This window comes from Lissotriton helveticus, chromosome 11, assembly GCF_964261635.1.
Source record: "Lissotriton helveticus chromosome 11, aLisHel1.1, whole genome shotgun sequence".
In the NCBI taxonomy this organism is placed as follows: Eukaryota; Metazoa; Chordata; class Amphibia; order Caudata; family Salamandridae; genus Lissotriton; species Lissotriton helveticus.
The window spans coordinates 1,034,927,451-1,034,945,713 of record NC_136072.1 but is presented as its reverse complement, the minus strand read 5'-3'; positions in this window follow the sequence as shown (position 1 = coordinate 1,034,945,713).

Sequence of the window (18,263 nt, the reverse complement as noted above, 5' to 3'; positions counted from 1 at the left end):
CGCGCAGGGGTATTGCTAAGCAAAATTTTCCAGATCCAGTCTGACGCCTGGGGATATTCTAAGGTAAGGAATCTATCACTAACGTGTCTCTTTCAGATTCCCATTTTTAACTTTACTGCACTTCTAGCACGGTCCTGAAGAAACAATACAGGCTCCACTACGGACCCTTAAAAGGAGTGAAACATGTCGACATAACACTCTCACTCACTACCATAACTTTTTTACACTGTTGACATCAGAACAGAAGGAAAACACTCGCTCCTCAGACATAATTTTTCTAAAGGCCTTCTCTGTCACCAGTTTTAACCTCACCACATGGACCCTTGAATAAAGGTTCTTTAGGGTACCCGTGTGGTAATTCTATTCACTCACCTCTCTTCCCTCCCCCCCACACCAGCACTCACAACTGCGCTGTTACTCCTAAAAAGAACTTTGACAAAGAGCCCTCTCTCTGGCTCGTGGGGCACTCAAGCGCCACCCCCACGAGGAGCAATGTCTGATGATGAAGCATGACACCTGCATGGGTGTGTGAGGGCACTTTTTCCAAAAGGAGGAATTTTCCAACCTCCACACTACTCTTGTCTCCAACCAACCCTGTGAGTAAGTCACTCACTTCTTGCCCAGCGACCAAAATAGACAAGTTCGTCTTTTCTTTATGAACAGTTACCCCAATGTGATTATTACGTTAGCCTCGGGAGTGCAGTTTTTCTCATAGCTCCCCATCCCCACCCTTCTTGTGTGTTTTATGCTGTAAACAAACCAGTGAAGCACAAACTCATACACAAGCTCAAAAAAAATTATTGCATAAAGAATTTCATTTTGAAAAGGTGTCCTCATTGGAGTGGAGTAGTGTGGCTCACTGGTTAGAGGCGGCAGACCCGAGAGCAGAGGACGGCCCGGGACCAGGGTTCGATTCCCGACGCGGCAGGTTTCTGGACCAGGGTCAGCGGACTCGATAATTCTCTCGCCTCGGTGCCCACTCTGATCAGCGATCACACTCGGCAACTCTGGGCACTAGCTTGCCTCATCTTCACTAACGGCCCCACCAGACCGCCGGGGATGCCTGGTCTCACCCTGGAGATACCCATTAAGGGACCATCTCTCAGGGAAGCCAGGAAGGGTTTCGCAGCGGTCGAAGCGCGGAGGTACCCCTTCGGGAGTGATTCCAGCGCTATATAAGCACATAATTAATTAATTAATTAATTGAAAACTGCTGTTGTTGTTTACTAAAGGGAAGACCGAAAGGAGAATTAAAATTCAACTAACTGAGCACAAAAGTACAATCAGAAATAAGGTTATGAAGTCACCATTTGCTGCACATTACGTAACCCAAAAACACAACATCAGCCAAATAAGATTTTTGGTCTTGGAGGTTGTCCCTGTCAAACAGGGGACAGATAACAGGAAGAGATTGTTACAACAAGAAATGATATGGAAGAAGAAACTTGATACATGTCATCCAAAGGGACTGAACGAAAGGATGGAATACAGTTGTTTCTTGTAAATATGTATATATGCTCTGCCGTGACCTTACATTGACACTTCCATGTTCATTGTTTAATTTTTTATTCCTTTATTTCCTTGCACCTCATTTGTTTTTACCCCCCTTTTGTGTATCTTTCAGCTCGTAATGACACTGTTTCAACACGGGCGTTTTTCGCCAGTCTACCTATTCTTATGTTTACTCTAGTTTACTTTTTTCCACGCTTATTCCATGTTTAGTACACTCACTAACATTTTCTTCTTCTATGTTTATTGTTCCCACCAGTACTTCCAGTCACACACGCCCAACATGGCCGCCCCGCCGCCAGTCCACTTTTCATGTTCACTACACGCACCTTCGTGTCACATTGATTATACCACGAATACATCACCCATACATCACGCTCTACCTTCACCATCGGTCCGTTATTTAATACATTCGGTAACTTTCTTCACACACACCATGGACCAGCACTTTCCACATTATACGCATTGTCGTCATTTTTACCCCTTTAAGATGGCCGATTGACACTTAGTCCTCTATTTATTTCACCCACCCGGAAGCTACTCTTACACATGCGCGTTATCTAGACACGGGTACGCGTTTTCGAACCATCCACCAGCGATGGAGCGATAGAAAGAACTCTATGCGGTAAGATTGTATTAACGAACAAGTTACTTACCTTCGGTAACGATATATCTGTAAGAAACAGTAGTTAGTATTAGATTCCTTACCTTAGAATATCCCCAGGCGTCAGTCTGGATCCGGAAACTTTTGCGTAGCAGTACCCCTGCGCGTCGGTAGGCGTCGTCTGCAGGCGTCCCCTGCGGCTCCGCGTCGTCGGCGACGTGCGCCGTGATGACGTCGCTGGAGTATATAGACGCCGCCTCCGCGCGCTGACGTCAGTTCTTTGCACACAGCTTTTCCGCGCCAGAACATGCAGAGCCATGTGAGAACTAACACTGGTGCCATTTGAAACTAGGGCCCTGAAAGGGATGTCCTTAACCTTAGGTATCAGTTCGCAGAACGGGGAGAACGGGTGGGGCGGTAAGGAATCTAATACTAACTACTGTTTCTTACAGATATATCGTTACCGAAGGTAAGTAACTTGTTCATCTGAAAGAAACAGGTTAGTATTAGATTCCTTACCTTAGAATAGATACCCCAGCAATACCAACCCCGGTGGTGGGTCTGCGAACCAATACAATCCTACACCAGAAAATCCTGGAGGACCGAACGGCCAAAGAAGCCGTCCCTCCGGACTTGACTGTCCAGGCAGTAATGCCTCGCAAAGGTGTGCAGCGAGGCCGACGTAGCCGCCTGGCAAATGTCCTGCAAAGGGACTCCCCGGCCCAGGGCAGTAGTAGCCGCCGTGGCCCGAGTGGAATGGGCCCTCAGCCCAACAGGAGGCTCCTTCCGAGCCAAAGAGTAGCATGCTTTGATGCACAGGACGACCCACCGAGAGATGGTTCGTTTCTGTACCGCCCTTCCCTTCTTCTCACCCACGTAGCCAACAAACAGTTGGTCATCCACCCGGAACTGGCGTGTGCGATCCATATAAAACGAAAGCGCACGTTTTGGGTCCAGACGATGGAGCCGCTCTTCATCTTTTGAAGGATGCGGAGGCGGGAAGAAGGAGGGTAAGGTGATGGACTGCCCGATGTGAAAAGCAGAAACTACTTTGGGCAGGAAGGAAGGCCTAGTCCTAAGAACCACCTTGTCAGGATGGACGGACAAGAAAGGAGGTTTAACAGAAAGAGCCTGGAGCTCACTCACTCTCCTGGCAGAGGTGATGGCAACCAGGAAGGCCGTCTTTAAAGTGAGAAGACGGAGAGGACAGGAATGAAGCGGCTCAAAGGGAGCACACATCAAGAATGTCAGAACCAGGTTCAAGTCCCACTGAGGCATCACGAACGGAACAGGTGGATACATGTGCGTGATGCCTTTCAAGAATCTCAGTACAATAGGGGACTTGAATAAGGATGGCTGATCAGGTAGCCTTAAGAAGGCAGAAAGGGCAGAAAGGTAGCCCTTGATAGTGCCCAGAGCAGAGCCCTGCTGGGCAAGAGAAAGAAGGAAGAGGAGAACCTCGGAAAGAGGGGCAGAAAGGGGATCCACAGCCTTAGCTGTGCACCATGCCACAAATCTGTTCCACCGGCAGGCGTATACCGACTTTGTGGAGGGACGCCTGGCTGCCAGAATCACATCACAGACTTCAGGAGGCAAGTCGAATGGCCTCAACTGTCGCCGCTCAATCTCCACGCATGGAGGTGGAGGCTGGACAGGTTCGGGTGGAGGACCGTCCCCTGCTGCTGCGACAGAAGGTCCTCCTGAAGGGGCAGGCGGATCGAGGGACCGACTGACATGCTGAGTAGCTTGGGATACCAGTATCTTCGAGCCCAGTCCGGAGCCACAAGGATAACTTGGGCCCGGTCGCGCCTGATCTTCTTCAGCACTCTGGGCAGAAGTGGTATAGGCGGAAAGGCGTACAACAGACCGCAACTCCACTCGCGCCGAAAGGCGTCGCCGAGCGAGTGCCGTCTTGGAAACTCCAACGCGCAGAACTGATGACATTGCGCGTTCTCTTCTGTGGCGAATAGATCTAACCAAGGCTCTCCCCATTGCTGAAAGAGGCCGTTCGCCACGTCCGAGTTCAGACGCCATTCGTGATCCACCGAGCACCGACGGCTGAGTTCGTCCGCCCTGGCGTTCAGAGAACCTGCCAGGTGTTGAACCGTCAGAGTCACGCCCTGACGTTCCAGCCATTGCCAGAGGCGCAGAGCCTCCTGGCAAAGGGTCCACGACCCCACACCGCCCTGTTTGTTGCAGTACCACATGGCGGTGGTGTTGTCCGTGAACACCTGCACCACACTCCCGTTGACAAAGGGGGAGGAATGCCTTCAGTGCTAGGCGAATCGCCCGCAGCTCCAACATGTTGATATGGAGCCGGGACTCCGCCGGAGACCAGATGCCTCTGATCTCCGCCTCTCCCAAGTGGCCTCCCCAGCCCTGGAGGGACGCGTCCGTCACAACTACGTGCTCCGGCTGGGGAAGGGAGAGGGATCTGCCCCTGACCCAATCGCGGTCCGTAAGCCACCACTGCAACTGTCTCGCAGTGCCCTCCGAGATCAGGACATGGTCGGACAGGTTGCCCTGATGCTGGGCCCACTGAAACTTCAGGTCCCACTGCAGAGCCCGCATCCGCCATCTGGCGTGATGCACCAGAAGGATGCAGGAGGCCATCAGCCCCAGAAGCCGCAGCGTCAACCTGACCGAAACCCGGGACAATGGCTGAAAGATGGGAATCAGAGCCTGAATATCCCGGACCCGCCGTTCCGGAGGATAAACCCGAAACTGCGCCGAGTCGAGAACCGCTCCGATGAAAAGGAGCTTTTGAGAGGGACACAGGTGTGATTTCGGCACATTGATGGAAAACCCCAGCTCGTGCAGGAGGTCTGCCGTCATCTGAAGGTGGTGGACGACTGTCTGGGGCGAGCCCGCCTTCAACAACCAGTCGTCGAGGTAGGGGAAGACTGAAACCCCTAACCGGCGCAGATGAGCTGCGACCACCGCCATCACTTTCGTGAACACCCGTGGGGCGCTGGTAAGGCCGAATGGGAGCACGACAAACTGAAAGTGCTCGTGGCCTACCGTGAACCGCAGGTAACGCCGGTGGGCCGGCAGGACGGGGATGTGAAAATACGCATCCTGCAAGTCCAACGCTACCATCCAGTCTTGTGGGTCTAGAGCAGCCAAGACCTGAGCCAAAGTCAACATCTTGAACTTCTCCTTCCGGAGGAAGCCGTTGACGTTCCGTAGGTCCAAGATAGGACGTAGGCCCCCTTTGTCCTTCTTGGGTACCAGAAAGTAGTGGGAGTAGCAACCACACCCTACTTCTGGCCCAGGAACGCGCTCGATGGCCCCCTTGGCCAAGAGGGCCGTAACTTCCTCCTGCAGAAGTGTCAAGTGGTCCCCCGACACACGGTGGTTCTGCGGTGGCATGGCTGGAGGAGTGGACTCGAAGGGGAGGGAGTAGCCCCTTCGGACAAGCTGCAGCACCCACCTGTCCGACGTAATCATGCGCCAGCGGGAGTGGTGATGGCGAACCCTGCCACCCACTGGCGTCACATGGGCCCGAAAGCTCGGACTAGGAAGATTTGGAGGCTGCTGCGGGGGGAGGTGTGGACTGACCTCGCCGCTGTCCCCTACCGCCACCCCGGCGGAATCCACGGCCGCCACCGCGCTGAGGAGCGTTCTGCGGCGCGTGGCTGGCAGCACGTGTGGGACCGCCCCTTCCGTGGCCACAAAAGGAGCGAAACGAACCCGTCTGCTGGCGCTGGGTCGAAAGACCCAAGGACTTGGCCGTGACCCTGGAGTCCTTGAAGCGCTCAAGCGCGTTGTCCGCTTTGTCACCGAACAGGCGACTGCCATCGAAAGGCATGTCCATGAGGGCATTCTGGACATCCGGCGAGAAGTTGGCGGATCTCAGCCAAGCATGGCGACGAATCGCCACCGTCGTGGACATAGCCCGTCCCAGCGAGTCGGTCGTGTCAAGACCACACCGTATGGAGTACCTCGGCACGTCCCGGCCTTCAATCAAGGCCTGGTTGAGCTTGTCCCGCACCTCCTGCGGGCATTGCGGCATACACTCCGCGACCGTATCCCACAGAGAGTGGGTGTAGCGGCCTAAGAGGCATGCGGTATTGCAAGACCGCAGTCCTGCACTCAAAGACGAAAAGACCTTCTTGCCAAATTGGTCATAACGCTTAGATTCCCGATCGGGCGGGGCCGACGGGAATGCGGACTGGGAAGTGGAGGCTTGGATCACCAGACTCTCCGGGGAGGTGTCGCAGGGTTTCTGTTCTCACACAGAACTGTGCACAGAGGAGTGGAACCTCGGCAAATTAGGGTGTCCCAAAACTTACCTTAGCAACCAACTCACCCCTTACCGAGCTAGCTACAGTGTCTCATTGGACATATCAAACTCCCAATGTTTAGACAAACCAGAACATGAACTTACAGTACCTCAGGGTACGTGGAACTCATGAACACTCTTTCGTTATATTATCATTACAAACCAGAACATGGAGTAAAGAAGACACATGTGCATTTGAAATGTTTATTTACTAATGCCGTCTTCTCAGGCGCAGTATCTTAGATAATACAAGTATACTTATTATCAGTAGCAAAATTACCAGCATAGTTACTAAGGCATAAAAGGCGAATGGTGACAGCATGTTACCATGCTGTAATGAATAAGAGTTAACAACACTTATATCTCACCCTCCCTAACACATATACTATATTATTAGCTAAGAAGGTCTCTTTGGGTTGTTTTAGGGCGGGCCCATACCTTAGTGTCCTAGCATGAAGGAATCACATCAGCATACACCAGCTCTCTCTGCATGTGCACCGCATCAAGTGTGTTAACAATTCTTGTGCAAAGCAATATCAATCCCGCCTCAAGCCCAAGTTGGCAAAGGCTGCACTTGTGTTATGACTATGAAGGCGTGGAGATCAGACCTCATAACAATTCCATATCGTGTTGCTCCTGAAACTTCAGCACTCTCCGTGCAGACATGGTTTATTAAACAAAACTGATATCAGAGCAATAACATATTATTCTCACATACACCACGGCAAACCACTAGGTTGAAAGCTAAGTCAACAATTAAGGGTCGTGTGCAGAAGTTGCAAGAAAGGAAAAATGGCGTTTAAACCTAAAATGTACCTATGCTAACTTAACACGATATAAGGATATATAGGAGCTATATAACACCCCCCCATGATCCGAGAACGGACTAAATAAGATAACAGAAGTGCCATCACATGAGAGCAGAATCCAACAATAAACGAGCATGAATAAAAATTCAATTATAAAAACTAACGCTAAAAATTAGCCCAAAAGTATAATGTGGCTCAAGCCAATAGGCAAGCAAAAATAAAATGTCTTGACCAAAAGTCAATAAAATCAAGGAAATGCTATTAATCAGCATGTCAATTGAGGCAGTGTTTATGATAAGACTGTATATGAAAAGTAAGCTGCAACAGCCTCCAGGAGGAAGTCACTGTCCTCATCCGAAAACAGTTCAGCCATCCAATTTAAAAGATGAAAGGAACATACGTGATCTCCCAGCACCGGATCCTCTATAACCATCAGAGGACAGCTCGGTGGGTTTTCAAGAAAACTTCGTTCCAAGAAATCTTGCGCTGCCGACAATACATCCCAGGGACCTATTAGTCCATGTGCCACCGCCAAGGCCATAATCATTTCGTCAGAACAAACCAACTCGTGAGCAATGATAGGACTCATCAGTTGATCAAAATCGACGTCAGAAGAAATCGGTCCGGACACAAATCAATGGCCCAAAGGAAATCACAGGTCAGGCAGCGAAATACAGGCTGGACACAGGTGAAATAGGAGAACCGAAAAGATAATCCAAACGCCGTGCTTAGAGTCGCCAACGGCAGTGTGCCATAATAATCAAGCATGCGGTTGCGAAACCGCGTCAGTAGCAGTTGAGCGTGGTCTTGCACAGGAAGGGCATCCATATTTAAAAAGGCAGAAAACCACCAAAGCGCCAGCCGCTAATGCAAGAAAAAACGGGAACCCTCCAAATAAGGATGAAAAAATAGAATGGAAGAAGGCAGGGATGACTCCAAAAATCTTCTCAAAGGAAGTCACGAGACCACTGCTAACAACTTTAAAAAAATGTGCTAGGCCCGTTGTGGAGGATGCGTTAAAGATAGAACGAACCATGGCTCCGAAATGCAAAGGCAAATCAGTATTTAAAAGAGCCTGAACCTCCGTACGGGTGTTAGCAATGTGAAGCACGAAAGTTTCACGGGCCGAGCTCAAGGCCACCTCTTTCTGGGACAAAAGAGCTCTTATTCTAGCCATGCCGCTGAATTCTGCTCCCAAGGTCGGTATCTGTGGCCAAATGGAAGACTCCCTATGTTCACGTGTGGGAGGATAAAGAACATTTCTGCAGCAAATAACTCGCTCACTTACTGTTACTATGAAAGCTATACCTTTAATTAACCCACAACAGTTTTCATTATTGAGCATCAAATAACTACCATTTTCTAACAATTTAAACGTGGGGATGATAGCCGGAACTGGCGTGCCCTGTAAAACGCAAGCCATATTCGGTCGGTCCTTGTTACATGAACCGTGTAACTGTATGTGTCTGCACATTAAAGAATGATCTGGCGTCTCAGTACACTCCTCCCCTGTTAGATAAACCTCCTGTTCATCCTCGAAACATCTGTATGTGTATGGGAGCGACCAGACCTCATGAAGAAAACCGCTACCTAAGGGTTCAAAACGACCTATTGGCACATATTTCATACAATTTGAAAACTTATATAAAGCAAAAGGCAGTGTTATTAAACCGTGGATAAGCCACGTAGCAGCAGTGGCTTCTGCCACAGAAAAAGGTAAAGATTCCAACCTTTCAATATGTAACATAGAAAAGGAAGCATCACGCATTGAAAGCAAGCGTTGTTTGTCAGTCAAATTAAATGGTGCAAATAAAGAGGAAACGTTCATGTATCCCCAGGGAACTTTACCCATTTTCAGAGTCTGAAGTGTCCATGCAAACTGCATGATTGACCGTAATTGATTTTGACCATGGTATAATACTGACACTTCATCATGCACAATATCAACAACAGACGACACAATATTATCCAATGTGTAAATTCTAGAGGAAAGCACGTTAATGCTATTGTCAACAACTGCAAGCACTTTCTCAAGATTTGCCTGATCAATAGCCCTAAGGCGTGTAGCAGCCTCAATCTGTGACAGTTTCCAAATTTCATTGTAAACCCCATATAACCACCTTTTCGACCTGCCACTAGCTGGGCCTCTAATGAAATCATTCAAATCCACGTCTGCATTCAGTTTGGAAAGGTGATACTCAACCGCAGGTAAAGTTGAATGTTTCAGCCAAGCTTGACACAACTTGCCCACAGAGTAAGAGGTGACAGTATGACTCAAATCAAACCGGGGATCAGATCTAACAGTCTTAAAACCGTCAGTTATATTCAAAAATCTTTTTTGGCAAGAATCAGCACTACGGTGCCAAAGCAGCCAACCCTTAGGATTCATACTGGAAATATTAAAGGAGGAATTAAGAAGCAGAGCCTGTATATCTTTAATGGACAATTGAGTAAAATTACTCCAATCCTCATATTCCTCCAACTCTGGGAAAGACGGGGTGTTTAACCGTTTAGATGTCGCCAATCCAAAGCATGTGGTCTGGGAAATGGTTTCATTTAAAAACAACATATGATTCGGGATGAGACATGCACGGTGCAAAGCCTCAGTGCCTCGTACCTGCCAGGCCCTTGAACCCCAAACCGATTTAAGGTATATGGTTTCCTTCCATAACTCATACCCCCCAGTAACTAATTGATCTAGGAAGGCCTTCGAATACAACAATTTTGTATTTGTAAGTCTAACCTTGGACAGTGGCTGTTTGCGAAATTTAAAATAAAAGGACTCGGGATTGGACTGATTAAAGTCAGTGAAATAAGTATACTTTTTAAGAAATGTTTCTGAACTCCCTTGTGTAGGTGCTGGGCAATGTTCCCACTGAGTAAAATTAACAGCATCCCTTCGGGAAGATGTCTTGTGTAAGAAGTGAGTGCCATAATGTTGGTAACAGAACAATTCACCATAATTAGCAGATTCTAAATATAAATCCTCAGCATCAAAAGCAGCATAGTATTTCAAATCAGAAAACAAACTTTCCACAGCATTAACATCCCAATCATCAGAACGAATGTTTTGTTTCACCACAATTAGCAGATTCTAAATATAAATCCTCATATTCACTCTAAGTACATTAGGAACATTAACGACTTCCGTTGGGCCATGAATTTGAAACCGAACTGCATCCCACGCGATTCCATCCAGAACAGGCCATGCTGTGATGTTAACCAAAGTCAAGTCTCTTTTTAATCTGTGTGTAGAATGTGAAGAGGAAAGTGGGGCCAAAGTTCCATTCAAATGAGTAATGCATGTTCTTTCCTCGACATAATGTCCATTGACGATTCGAAAAAAATAAAACACAAAACCAACTGACATAAAAATGTAAATCGAAGCCAGGACTAGCCAAATGTAAGTCCAAGGTGGTATTAAAAAATGTTTTTTAAACAGGCTTGCATAAACTGCAACTCGAGAGGGTTCCTTTGAGGTAAGAGAAACAGAGTCAAAAGAAAATCTGGAATCTGTGGCTAAACGTGTTTGCAGGTCAGGTATGGACAAATCAGCGGGATAGGCATAGTCTGTGTCATCAATGTTAGTTCCCGGTAAATTATTTAATAAAGGACTGGAAACAGCAGGTAATTCGATGGCCACTTCAGGTTCAATATTAGAAGCAGTGGGCATAATTGAATTTCTCACAATGGAAGGACAGGAAACAGCAGGTGTCATGCTAAGAAGAATCGGCCACTCTGTGTATCTTGACATTGTCAATAGAAATAAACCTGTTTTCCTTACGACCTGGAAGTGGTGGTAATATGACTGTTCTTGTGCCCTTCACTCCAAGCACTGGGACTGGAGCTCGATAGGAGGGACCAAACTCTTTCTTGTTGGCGATCTTCTCTCGAACCAGTTCTCCAACCTGGGGTAGCCAGCCAACTACCGGGATCTGCAACGCATCATCCGATGTGGAGGGCAAATGTTCCTTTGCAAGACTGTCTCTGGTCTTTTGTAGATTCTGTAAAACATTGCAATGTTCATCTGCGTCAAAGGAAGTGGCGCGAACCACTGAGTCTAGACCGTCAAGGTCAGGGACGTACATTTTGATGCCAAAGAGCATTTCGTATGGGGTCCGCCCACCCAGAGACCTTCTAGGGAGATTATTAAGAGCACGCTGCACGCCATAGAGATGAGCCAGCCAGTTTCTGCCAGTGCCTATAACTCGGGCTGTCAAAGATTGCTTTAAATCACGGTTCATTCGTTCTACTACACTATTACCCTCAGGTCTGTAGGGTGACGAAAACTTGACTTGGACCCCCATTGAAGTCATGGCATCCTTATACGCCTTAGAGGCGAAAGCCGGACCCTGATCCGAATGGAAGGTACCACAGGCAAAAATCCCTATAAAGATACGCAAATCTCTAATGACAGTCCGTGAATCAGCGCTGCGATGTGGCCATACCCACACAAAGCGTGTGCATGAGTCAACTGCTACTAAGATGTACTTATACGCAGTATCAGATGAAAAAGGACCGCAGTGATCTAAATAAACACAGCCTAGTGGTGTATTAGAAATGTACAACTGAGTCTGTGGCGGACGCGTAGCAGTTGAAGGTTTAATCTGCTGGCATATGTCACAAAGAAGGACATAATCACGCGTCTGTTTGTACAGTCCCCGCCACCAGAAACGTTGTTGTAGTTGCGTTACAGTGGCTGAGACGCCCGCATGTGCAGACGCCACACCTTCATGAGCCGCTGTAATCAAGTCTGCTCTGCGATCCGAGTTGGGAATCAGCCGTTCCCCAACATCAGGAATTGTCACAAAAGGAACCTTTTCGGGACTTAAGTGGTATTTATACTTCGAAGGGGATCCCGCAGGATGTTTACTTCCCTTCTCAGAGGCAGCAATCGCTGCCAAGATGTCGCTATCAATCTTGGTTTTAGACCTAGTAACCGCTGCAACTAAGTATGTAGATACTGCTGATTTCGCTGCTTCATCAGCAAGCGAGTTGCCAACAGCGTGAACTCCTACGCGCTGATGACCGAGAGTATGAATAACAAAAACGAGTGGCAACTTAGCCTTAAGCTCTGCCACTCGAACCCAGATCATTTTATGTTTTATTGTGCTACCCTTCGAATCATGAAAATCATTTTGAATCCAAAAGAACAAGTTTTCATTGTAAGACTGGACACAGTAGTAAGAATCACTTACAATTAGAGTAGTAACACTTGGATCTGCGTACTCTAACGCTAGTAATAGAGCACGAAGCTCTGCCAATTGTGCGGTGCAATCGCCCAGGGGCATCGTGTGCACTTCCCTGGAAATGAACTCATCATTCAACATAGCACCGACCACAATGGCGCATGCGGAAACGTAGGCATGTTTAGAGCCATGCGCAACCTGCGCCGACCCATCAGTGTAAATGATGCAATGGAAGTCCTCCAAAGGTCGCATAGCCAGAGGAGCAGGATGAACGAATTCATACTGCAAGTACTCTTGCGACCGTAAGGAGGCGTCAAAAATAAACATGACATCCGTGGATGACAATGACGCAGCCCACTGAATCCACCGAGGGTGCAAAGCTTTTGAATTTGGTACACTGGCTTTCGTGACTGCCTCCAAGTGAGGACAGGGTGTTACCACTAGCATGCGTTTCCCCTGAGACAGTGCTCGTTCCTTAAGAATTGCCATCTGTACAGCAGTCAAAACCTTTTCCACTGTGGGAAACCGCAACTCAGCCGAAGTGTACAAGTGTGACTTGTAAGCAATAGGTACTGTGTCACCTTCATTAAAAGTGAGGTATGTGAAACCCACCGTCCCAGGAATTATTCTTATTACCAGGTTGGTGTGGTTATCACGAGTCAGTAAATATTTAAAAGCGAGCAGATCAGCCTGCAAGGATTGCAAAATGGCTGAATGCTCAGGCAGCCAGCATGATTTTGAGAAAGTTGGTTGTATCAAAGCATACAAAGGCTTGATACGATGGGCATATTCCGGAATGTAAGTTCTGCCGAAATTCAAAAAGCCCAGCAAAGACTGTAATTTTTTCAGTGTTGTAGGAGCGCGCAATTGTGCGCATTCTCCAAGAAGTGAGGAGCCAAACCTCTACCTTCATTGTTCAGCTCATAGCCGAGGAACAACACCGTGTGTTCTGCAATGTGCGATTTTGCAAAATTAAATTTGTAACCCATATCTGCAAAGGTACAAATGATGGAATTCACTCGACACAGATGCATCCAAATTTCGTCGTCTGTGAGATAAATGTCATCCACATAAGAACATGCATCGGGATCGATACCCTCCAATAGAGTTACTATTCTGGAGGTGAACACTCCAGGACTATTTTTGTAGCCCATAGGGAGTCGCCGGAAGCATTTTTGCACACCAGCGGACGTAAAACTTGTCCATTGGGAGCTAAAGCCATCCAGTCTGTGGGCATAAAAACCATTGGAAATGTCAAGCGTTGTCTTGAAACGCTTACGCACTAGACTATCCACTAACGCAGAGCCGTGAGTATTCTGTACCGCACAGTTACGGCAATGCGAGTTCAAATGCCGGTAATCCAATACCAAACGATATGATCCGTCAGGTTTGGTCACAGTAAAAAGGGGATTATTCATTGGTGACACACACGTTTCAATAACTCCCTGATATTCCAATTGTTCAAGGATGTCCGCGACGGCTGCTTTAGCTTCACTTCGTATGGGATATTGAGGCTGAGGCTGCGGCTCAGACCGCAAAGGAATTTCGTGGCAAGGGGACAATTTGTCCCAACCACATTGGTTGCGGTAGAGAGCCGGTGCAAGAGCCCGAGCCCACTCTTCTGCAAAATGCTGCGCATGCTCAGTCGAGACAGTGTGCGCGAAACTGGGAAGGATTACCTCCTCCCCTCGCGGCGCTGCGAGCACAAAAGGTGGGGGCCAGTCAGCCTCAGAAAGCAAAATGTCGTACGTAGACGAAAGGTTCTCCCAAAATACCCCTCTGACAGTACGCTGTATGTCACCTTCAATTAACAGGACAATTTCAAAAAGTCTTTCAGGGGGAGCTAATCTCGTATCGGCTGTTTCTATGACAACAAACACTTCAGTCGCTGTCACCTTCAGTAGTGGACGGAGCGCCTCTCTGACTATGGTAATCTCCGCCGCGCTGTCCAGCAAGGTCAGAGCCCACGTCAGATTCCGAAGCCGCGTTCTCACTATCTGTGGCATATCTATGCGCTGTTAAGGCTGCGACTTTCTTTTTCGCAAACTGCGGACGCTTAGGCGTAGAATCCTCCTGCTTCACTGCGCCGTCCGTCTGGCGGGACTGACCACGTCCTTGTTGGCCACCACGTCCACGTCCACCCCCTCCTCCAGTGGTCTTCGGGACCGATGTTTCCTGAAAGGAACGAGGAGAGCGTTGATCAGAACCCTGAAATCGATCAGGTGATTTAATCATCGCGCGATCGCGCAAATCATAAACTTTTTCTGTTGGCGCAGGTGCTTGTACTGCAGGAAAAGAATCCTGAGTCTGTGTATTCCGCTTCCCCTGTGTCTGTTTCTTAGGCCAATTTTGTTTTTTGGACTTGGGCTGGACATCTGTCACTGCAGATTGTCCCTGAGGTTGTTTTTTCTCCTTTACTGGGAAATATTTCAGACCTCTACTTGTGCGGCCAATTGTCTTATAAGCGGCCACCACAATCTTTGCTAACTGGCGGGGTTTGTCGGCATCGGGCAGAGCAGCCAAAGCATTCGACACCTGAAAGTTAACCGCATCTCCTTTAACATTGGAGAGAATGAGATCACATACAATCTCAAAAGAACCACACAGGCGCATACACAATTCAACCGCTGCCTCTGGACCGTGATCATTCTGAACACGTCTAATGATGTCAGGCAGGGCAGTCATAGACGGGGTGCCGAAGCACCTTGTATAAACTGCCGCAAATGTTTTTCCCCAGCTTTCACAGTCAACAAGTTCAGGAGTTAAATCCTTCGGTAGAGTAATCGTTAACATTCTATGTTTATCAGCAGGAGTAGAATTCGGAAACACCGCCTCCAGTTGATCAAACTTCTCAGCTAGCCAGAATGGGAAGTCATCGTTGTCAACCGGACGAGCACCAAAAACCGAATTAACCATCACTGGATTGAGACGCATTCCGCCTCGATCCACGGGAACGGCCGCACCCCCCTGGGGACCACCAGGCAGGTGGCGACCGATGTATTGCACTAATGCACGAATCACGGAAATGGAAACAACATGCAGCCTACGAATTTCCTGCAGGGTACAAGCGCCGTGATTCGGGTGCGGGGTAAAGCCACCCAACGCAGGCCAATTTGTACCTGGAATTGAGAGTGGACCTAACCTCGCAGCGGACAAAGAGTGGGGGAGGGCGCCATCAAACCAAACTCGATGCTGCCAATGATCAATAGGTATTTCCAATGCCCTGTACGGTGTATACTCAGCTGGGACAGCCGAGGCGGTGTAGGAGTGGAACAAACCAGAATTGGCGTCCACAGCCGGAAACGTAACCCAAGAGTAAAACAACTCATAAGGGAACGCCGGATCTGCACACACCACGAAAATCACAGCCATCCCATCTACCGGTACTTGGTACGTCTGAAGATGGTTGCGCACCGCCACGCGACTATGCTGCGCAATGGCCACTGCCGCCATGACAACACTGGAAAGAAAACACAAAGAATACTTTGTAGCACAACTGGGTAGTAATTCAAAGAAACCGTTTAAGAAAGAATCAAGCTTGAATAACACCTATTTCAAAAAATAGGTAGGTTTCACCGACAGCCCGCTTTCCGGAAACGGAGGTCAAGGGGTTAAGGTATGAACGATAAACTACTCGAGTGTCATGAGATAAGACCACCGAAACCGTTGGGCGCCATGTCGCAGGGTTTCTGTTCTCACACAGAACTGTGCACAGAGGAGTGGAACCTCGGCAAATTAGGGTGTCCCAAAACTTACCTTAGCAACCAACTCACCCCTTACCGAGCTAGCTACAGTGTCTCATTGGACATATCAAACTCCCAATGTTTAGACAAACCAGAACATGAACTTACAGTACCTCAGGGTACGTGGAACTCATGAACACTCTTTCGTTATATTATCATTACAAACCAGAACATGGAGTAAAGAAGACACATGTGCATTTGAAATGTTTATTTACTAATGCCGTCTTCTCAGGCGCAGTATCTTAGATAATACAAGTATACTTATTATCAGTAGCAAAATTACCAGCATAGTTACTAAGGCATAAAAGGCGAATGGTGACAGCATGTTACCATGCTGTAATGAATAAGAGTTAACAACACTTATATCTCACCCTCCCTAACACATATACTATATTATTAGCTAAGAAGGTCTCTTTGGGTTGTTTTAGGGCGGGCCCATACCTTAGTGTCCTAGCATGAAGGAATCACATCAGCATACACCAGCTCTCTCTGCATGTGCACCGCATCAAGTGTGTTAACAATTCTTGTGCAAAGCAATATCAATCCCGCCTCAAGCCCAAGTTGGCAAAGGCTGCACTTGTGTTATGACTATGAAGGCGTGGAGATCAGACCTCATAACAATTCCATATCGTGTTGCTCCTGAAACTTCAGCACTCTCCGTGCAGACATGGTTTATTAAACAAAACTGATATCAGAGCAATAACATATTATTCTCACATACACCACGGCAAACCACTAGGTTGAAAGCTAAGTCAACAATTAAGGGTCGTGTGCAGAAGTTGCAAGAAAGGAAAAATGGCGTTTAAACCTAAAATGTACCTATGCTAACTTAACACGATATAAGGATATATAGGAGCTATATAACAGAGGGATGGGTGGAGAGGAAGGCAGGGTCGTCCGAACACGGACGGTGACGCCTGGCAACGTTTCGGTCAACAGGTGAACCGGAAGCGGGCCTGGACCAGGTGCCCAAAAGGACATCCGTCAGGGCGTCATTAAACGGCAGCAGAGGCTCCTGGGGGCATGACTGCGGTTTAAATACCTCGGTGAGGATGTTAGGCTTCACCTTAGCAACGGGGAGCTCAAGGCGCAAGGCCTTGGCAGCCCTCATCAGTACCACCGAATAGGCAGCCCCAGCCTCCGACGCCACAGTGGGAGGCGAGACAAACCCGGGGTTAGGCGACTCGTCCAGGCCACTGGCCTCACCTAAGTCACCCACCCAGTCCACGTCGTACTGGCATGCTCGTGACAAAGGGTCCTCAGACCCCTCCCTACCCTCTCCATAATCGTCCTCATCGTCATAGTTCGAGTCAACGATATAGACCGGCTCCTCGGAGCCAAGGGGCCCCAACGGCGCCGGACTCGGCGTCGGACGATGCCGGTCCGACTCCGCGTCAGGAGTCAGAGAGGGAATGGGGGTGGCGCCGCGCGGCGCCGGAGCCCTGACGCCGGCCGGAACCGACGGCGGAGTCACGGCGCCGCGCGGAGGCGGCACCACGGGTTGCCCCGATGGAATCGGCGCCGGAGAGGCCGGATGACCAGCCGGCGACGACCCCGAAGGGCCCAGCGGCGCCGGGGCCGGAGCCGCCGGCGGCGTCGGGGCCGGAGCCGCCGGCGGCGTCGGGGCCGGAGCACCCGGCGGCGTCGGGGCAGGTGCACCCGAACCGCTCGGGCCCCCAGACGGGACCGACGGGCCCGCAGGCGCCGTAGGCCCCGCCGGAGGAGACAACGCCCTCATAGCCATGAGGAACTCCTCGCGCGACGTGCCTTCCCCAGGGACCGACGGGTATGGGGCAGACGGCGTCGGCGACCCACGCGGGGCCGCGGCCACCCGAACCCCCGGCCGCATCACGCGGGCGTCGGGGGGAGTCGGGGGTACGATGACGACGCCCCGACTTCTTGCGCTTACCTGAGGAACCGGAGGAATGGTGGCGACTCCCGGAGCGCTCATGGCGGCTCCGCGATCGTTCTCTCGACCGCTCCCTCGACCTCCGACCGGACCGGGACCGCTCTCGACGCGGGGCCGACACCCGGAGCTCGAGCAGCTTGCGGGACCGCTCCCGCCTAGCTTTACTTGTCAAGGCCCGGCAGTCGACGCAGGACTCCACGTCGTGGTCCGCGCCC